The sequence below is a fragment of the Camelus dromedarius genome, chromosome 19 (assembly GCF_036321535.1).
Source record: "Camelus dromedarius isolate mCamDro1 chromosome 19, mCamDro1.pat, whole genome shotgun sequence".
In the NCBI taxonomy this organism is placed as follows: Eukaryota; Metazoa; Chordata; class Mammalia; order Artiodactyla; family Camelidae; genus Camelus; species Camelus dromedarius.
In genome coordinates, this window is record NC_087454.1 from 7439928 (window position 1) to 7447615 (window position 7688).

Genomic DNA, 7688 nt, shown 5'->3' on the forward strand with positions numbered 1-7688 from the left:
TAATATTTACTGAGGGTTGCCTGATATACATGCAGTTTACTCCTCTGAGTAATTTAAACTTTCTCCAGGATTAAGCCAGACCATCAGGTTGAACTCTGCTCTTTTCTGTTTAGCACCATAGAACTTCTTTTAATAGTCCTTTTTTTTTTTTTTTTTTTTTTTGTGATTATAGTATCAGCCTGCTTTTACGTGCATTGTGAGAAACAAACCTGTGAAGTTTGGTGTTGGACATGCTTTCTTGATCTAACCAAGGACTCCATCCACTGAATCATTATACAGGTTCTTCTTGCCAAGGACCCGTGGAAAGAAATTCTTTTAGCACATAGTAGCAGGAAAAGTTATGTCTTGACCTTGTAAGTATTTTATGAATCAGATAAATAATTGCATCTCCTCTTTTTTTGTTGGCTACTGGAAAGTTCACAGTCATGTCATATCCGTGGTTTTCTGAAAGCTGTGCCCTTCTTAGTGGCCCACCTATTGTAGACTAACATCTCCTTTGATTTGATTTGATTTTCCCGGTACTTATTTTTATTTTACTAGATCACTCTCTTTTATTTTTATCTTATGTCTTAATGTATTAAGATATAAATAATTACATATTCTGTACGTCTCTATAAATCATTTTTAGAACAAGTAATAATAGAATTTAACAAATAACTGTAGAATTTGTCAGAAAAGGGACATTTTTAAACCAACAAGAAGTAATGCAGACAAGATGGAGATAAAGGCCCTTAAATGACAGCTGAAATAGATGAAGAAACTCATAAAAATGTGCTTATTTGGGCTATGGCTACTTTTTAGGAAGATGTGTTATTTTGAATTGTCTTCTAGACATGCTTTGGAAGTTGGGAGGCTGAGGGAGCGGGGAATGTATGGAAATTCTGTAAACTTCTCTTTGACACAGGAATCACTTCTCACTCTTCTGTGCACATTTCATGCTTCAAAATGTCAACAGAAATGCCAATTTATATTTTCTGGGGTTTGAGGAACAGGAAACCTTTAGTTATTAAGTTCTGTCTTTTGTTAAATTTAAATTAATCCCACATTTGCTCAGGGGGGTCAAAACCAAGTTGTCAGCCCATAATCCTTTGCTTCAGGCCTCATCCTTTTTTGTACAGGAAAAAATCTTGAAGTAGCTCTTACTCCTTAAGTTCTCAAAGATGTTTCGATGTGCTCTGAAGCAAACTGACTGCCGTGGAGAAGATGATTTTCAGTGAACATTACTTCCAACGGACAGTCAAGGTTTTTAGTCACTAAGTAGACCACATACATTGCCTGCTCTTTGCTAACAGACTTTCCTCTGGAAAATCACGCCACTCCCTCATCAGTCCATGTGCCTCCAGATAGAGTTGAGTCCACTGCCAGCCCCAGCAATGGGGTCACCTTGGTCTTTAGGCCAGTAAGTAAATCCCATGCCCTGGCCATAATGATTGGTTCATATTCACAGCCAATAATAGGTTTTAGGGAGCCAACTGGGAAAGGTAGAGAACCAGACTTTCTTTTCCACTAGTTTTAATGACATGAAGATTTAACACTTGTAGCTGCTTGGACCATCTGGAGAAAGTCTGGATCTACTGACAGCAACACACGCTACCTGGATTAGGACTAATTCAAAGGTGAGAGTGCCATAGAAAGGAGCAAAAGGACAATATACTTAAAGCCTAAAGAAGGTAATGCCTGAAGCTACCCTTGCCCATTATTAGTCTTCCTAGTAATTGAGTCAATACATTGATTTTGGCTTAAGCCAGTTTTGAATGGGTGTTTCATCAATTGTGTGCTACCTGAAATATCCCGAGTTAGATTTTATTTTACCTTCCTGCCTGCCATTGGCAGATAAAACAAAAGTTTGTTTTCTGTTTCTCTGTATCTCTTCTAGTCAATTTACATGTCCCACATTTATTTGCATCGTTTCCTTCATTCTCATACCCTTTACCCTTTTAAACTTTGAGCTGTATATGATTGTTTTCCCTTCTATGCATTTCTTCCTTGACAGTGAACTTCAGGCAGCTATCTGAAGGCTAGTAAGGATAAGTGAGAATTTATATATGAGCCTGTTTGTTGGAAACAAAAGAAAGCATGCTACAGTCATTTTCACATTTCTTAAATTGCTCTTCCAGGTCTTCAGAAAGTCTGCTAAATGGGGAACCACGATCCAGTTTATAGCAGGTCTAGACCCTACAATTCAGTGTTTGCAAAGTGTGGTTCATAATCCCTTGAATTCGGAATCACTGGGGTGCACAATGCAAAAGCAGATTACCAGGCTTCCTCCCAGCCTTGAAATCCTAATCTCTAGGAGTTTGATTTGGTAATCTCAGTTTTAATAAACTCCCCAGGTGGTTCATATGCATAGTGATGTTTGAGAACTCCTACTCTAGATTTACCCTGTCAGGAGTAGCAATAGGAAAATTACCTGTACGGTATCCTTTCACTGTAAAAAGTCTGTTCTCTTAATTCATGGGTAATGTAGCTGCTTTTAAATGTAAAAGATATGTAAGTACTTAGAGTAACGGGAGGATTTTTAACTGGTTGGATTGAATGAGATACAGAAAAAAACTGAAGGAGTTTCAAAAATACTTTGCATTTGATCATTCATATTGAATGTCTTTCTTCATCCAAATCAGTTTTTTTGTAATTTTGACTTCATGTCACTTTTTTAAAATGCTGCTGCACAGGCCACATTCCAGAAAGGGAATTCAGAATCTCCAAGGGTGGGACTCAGACATTAGTACTGGGATTATGGATGGCCCATGAGTCTGAGTTGGCTTGATTAAGACCACAGAGAAGATTATTTTCAAGGCTGTAGAGGCAAAGCCAGTGATTAAGAAGACGCTGGATCTGACATAGGAGAAAAATCCATTAAATTTTTGAGACCTGGTCTGTGTCCTTTACTGAAGTCCCCACCATCATTTCTAAAATATCTCTTTATTCCTGTATACCTTTTCAAATCTCATTTTTCTGAGACCCTTAAGGCAGATTTCATAGCTAATTAACATATTCTAATTTCCCAAGGTCATAGTCACACCAGAAATCAATTTTTTATTTTTCATGAATTGCTATACACTCATCCAATTATATTCTTACCACAGAAATATATATAGATGTATGTATTTAAATTCACTATACCCACTCTAGCAGATAAAAATCAAAGGAAAAGAGCCTGCTTTTCCCAAATCCACTGTGGGAGGCTGAGGGTGTTAGATGGATAACATTCCTGTCGACCTAATGGCCTTCATGAGCTCAGCAGTGTAAAACTATGTGGGCACAGGTATGGGGCCGAATGTTCTAGTACTTCCTTTTTCCTGGTGACAGACTGTCACAGCATTACAGCTGAACTGTGGCTCGATTAATTGATTCAGAATGATTCCTGTTGAGCAATTGTCTTCTCTAAAGGAATGCCAGTGCAGTCAGCTAGCAACTGTCACGTCATATCAAGTATGAATTATGCTGTATAATGGGTTCAGGTGCTCATATAAATTGACTGTCATAAAATCCTTGTGTGTGATAATTCAGTGAAATCATCTCATTCAGATGATGAAAACAAAGGAGCAGAATAGTGACAAGAGAAATGAAGGTGATAACCTCCACAATGCTGACAAGAAAGCAATGTCTAAAAACTGCTGCTAATTTATTATTCACTCAGCTCGGGAATTAGCAGCCCCCCCACCCCCACCCCGCCAAAATATTCTCAGGCTCGGTGATGATGTTATGACGGAAGACAAAGTAGAAAACTCTCCTGCGCTGTCAGTGTGAATTGATTACAGCCAGTTGTCATGAGTATCAAAATATGTATGAAAATATATTATTGTGTGAATCCTTTGACACCAGTTATTTTCACTTCTAGGAATTTACCCCAAGGAGATACGTCATAGTGCAAAATATTATATGCACAAGAGTCTTCACTATATCATTGTTTAGATTAGAAAAAATTGCAGAACAACATAAATATTTACAGCAAAGGGTTATATATGGGACATGTCTGTAAGGATCTATGAAAACATTAAAATGAGGAATAAATTATAAACTGACATGGAAAAAAGTTCAATAGTGACTATAAATAAAATACATAGAACAGTATAAATAGTTACACTCCATTTATACAAAATGATATGCATGTATCTACATGTGTATATAAAATAGGGAAATGTCTGAAAGGATGTTCATTGAAATTTTAATAATGGTTTCCTCTGAATGGCAGAATCTAGGGTGATTTTTACTTTATGTTATTTCCATGTTGCTTGAATTTTAACAACGAACATTCAGCAATTTTTCAAAAACAATAAAGCTTTTAAAAAGAAAAGAATATGATAAACTGTATGTGAGCACAAATGAGGCTGAGGAATTTGAAAGGGTTCTTATGATTACACCTCCATTCAGAGATGATGATAATGATGATGATGGGTGAATTGCATAATAATCATGTATGATAGCAAAAACATTAATTTACAATTTATTGAGAGTAGCAATGTGCATTCAGCACCATAAGAAACAATAGTAATAAGCAAACTCAAAACTGAAATTAAATGCGTAAACACAAGAACACCTGCAAGCAGATCACACTGGGGCGATCATGGCCATTTTTGTGGGGAAAATAACCCATGACATGTGAGAACTGCAATGTTAGAGTAATGAGCATGGTTTAACACAATTTAGGAGAGTTTATCTTGGCCAAGGAAAAGCTTTCTGGAGGAAATGGATGTGAGAGGTGAATTTAAAAGTGTGAGTTAGACAGCTTGCTGGAGAGGAAGTCAAATAGGATATTTCGTAGAGCCCAAAGGAAGGAAGAGGAATATTTTTGCCTCGGGATTTCCAAAGAATAAATGTGAAATGTCTCTCTATTCCATGGTTGCTGCCAAAGTCTGTAGCTGAGCTCTGTCAGACAGTCAAACTTCCCTTAAGATGCCTTGGCAGGTTCATTGTACAGAAACTACTGTGGAGAGAGATCACCCTCAGAAAAATCACATAAGCAAATCCTTTGGGAAGCCTGTGTTGTCTCTTTTCCAACTACGAAGATATTATTGAGTGCACAGCACAGCGGAAGCACTAAAGGAATGCTTTGCATTACCATACAACAGTCTTATAGGTAGTCTGAGCCTGTATTGACTTGAATGATGTTATTTAGAGGGTGTCAAGCAGTTCTTGTCCCCAAATAATCCCTGGCTGGTCCTCAGAACCTGAAACTCCTTTAAATATTTATTTCATTTTGTTGATGTTATTGCTTCTCTGGAAAAGGGGCAATAAAATAACTCTCTATCAGCCAGTAATGACTTATCATGGTTTCCATTATCAGAAAATAGAATACCCAGGGACTAAAATATAGTAAAAATATTTTGATGGAGTTGGATGGCACTGGTCAGTCCTTTGGGTGCTACCCAGCTAGGCCCGTTGGAGAACTATAATGTCAGGTAGGTAGGTATAGCTAAGACTGTTTATTAAAATATATAATGTTTTAATATAGAAAACATGATTTTTAATTGAGTATGTATGTATATAATACAAGTTTGCTCAAATGTTGAAAGCAGACAAATGACTTTTGCAACTCATACCCAGGTACAATACTTACCACATTTTGTAGGTATTTATTTTGTATAATATCACAGTTGTGATTACTCTTTACCTTCTCTTCCAGTTCGTAAGTTCCATGAGGGTTAGATCACTTCTGCTTGGTTCCCCTCTGTACTCCCAGCAGCTCCTGGCCCAGCGCCTGGCACATAGCAAGTGTTCAGTAATATTCAGTGAATCAAAGTAGAATGAATGGGACACTAGACAAAGACCAAATACTCAAGGAGTAAGAGTTGAGAGAAAGAATTTGCTGGAAAGAGAAGCCCCAAAGTGGAATAACCTACTTTGCAGTTTTGTCTTGGGTTTGAACTAAATATATATCATCTTGATCTTTTAAAGATCACTGTCACTTTCTCTTCCTGTGTTACTTCTAGTTTTTCCTGCTATGCTACTTTGGGATAACAATTACCCTTCTCCTACAAAAGGTGAATTAAATTTACAGAGTAGAACTCCAAATGGTCAGAGTCAAAGAAAATGTAAGTCTATTCAGCAATGGTAGTTCTTAACTTTCCTTTTGGATTTGTATTAGCTGTGTATAATTTTTTTAAATATTCCTCTTCCTTCATTTTCTAACATTTTACCTTCAAATTTTTTACATTAAATATTTAACAGTTAATTTCCTGTATCTTAATAATGTAGATGTCAATTTTTTCTATACTTTGAATCACCTATCAGTACCAGAAAATAATTATTCCCATTTAGCATACCTTTATTCCCTGCTACATTATCTGGAAAATGATGAGGCGAGTGGTAAGGAACTGCAGAAGTGTTATCTGTGTCATTAGTCACCCCTTACCCAGTACAGGGATTCCTTTACCTAACAAATATTTATTGAGTGCCTACTCTGTGCTGGGACCTGGCTTTTAGTGCTGAAAACACAGCTGGGAACTAAACAAAGTCCCTGAGAGCTAACATCCAAATCTGCTCAGAGCTAGTTCTCTTAAGATTGAGGTACATTTGTTATATAAAAGTTTGTTAAAATATGAAAAATATAACAGCCTCTTAAATGTAGTACAACTGGGCTTTATTTACATTTCCCAATTCAGAGATTAAAACAATAAAACAAGCCCGTGTCATAATCATCATACATCTAAGTGATTAGTCATCATGCTCTGGACAGGAGGCACATTTACTAACCTAGAGATGGCTAGTAGCAGGATTTGTATTGAATCTGCACACCCTCTTAGTGGAAAGTGACTCACGGTGCCCTGTCTCCAAAGCCAGTTGTGAAGAGGATGCTGCCAACATTCCAGTGCCCAGGATGTTGTCAGTGGGAGACAAGAAGACACAGGTAACATTCCTTCTTTTAAATTCCTCACTCTTAGCGCTGAGTCTCTGAGTTTATCCCAAGGGCTGTGAAATTGGAGAAAAGGAAAAATTGTCCTAAGTTTCCCTCATCTGCCCCCATTCCCACTCACAGCTTTCAACAGGAAATAGGAGCCCTTTGTATTTATGCTTTCAATATCCGCCATCCCTGGTGTCTAGGTAGAAGCAGACCCTGAGAAAAGACATTGAGTCTTAGTGGTTTATTTGGGAGGTGATCCCCGGAAATGAATCAAGGGATTGAGGCAGTGAGATAGGAAAGGGAGGAGTCAGCGAGTTCCCACTCTTGCTGCAGCGTTTCCTGCCAGTGACCCAGCCTGACGACCTGACGTGCTGACAGGTGAGGGAGCTAGACCTTCACACGCCACGTAAGATGGCCTCCGCGCCCTGTAGGCCTCCCCTTTCCTCGCAGGGGGAGACTGGGGCTGGCTGGTGACTTCCTTTTATCCATAAAAGGTGGTAGAAGTGAGGCTGGGCAAGTTCTAAGCCAGGAAGAGACCCAGAAACCTCCATTTTCACACTCTCTGAGGAAGCCAGCTGCCATCCTGTAAAGAATCTAGGTTCAGGTACTAAATAATGAGATGTGTGTGGAGAGAAAGAGGCCACTTAGAGGAGTATCCAGGTGCCAGTCATGTGAAGGAGGCCTTCGTGGGCCTTGCAGCCCCTCAGCTGAGGCAGCTGAGCCAGTGCCCCAAGGCCAGCTGAGCTCTGCCCAAATTTCTCACCTGCAGAGTCATGAGAAATAATAACAAACACTTGTTTTACAACAGTGGCTGGCTATTATTTTAGGAAGCTTGGCTGTCTGA

At 38.5% G+C, this 7688-nt stretch overlaps 1 long non-coding RNA gene across 1 annotated transcript; it reads left to right on the plus strand.

Moving 5' to 3' along the window:
- The first annotated feature begins 306 nt into the window (after window positions 1-306).
- Window positions 307-6850, plus strand: LOC135318575 (uncharacterized). The gene is made up of 2 exons (XR_010376739.1): window positions 307-353; window positions 6780-6850. It is a non-coding gene; the product is annotated as an uncharacterized LOC135318575 (long non-coding RNA).
- Window positions 6851-7688: the final 838 nt, after the last annotated feature.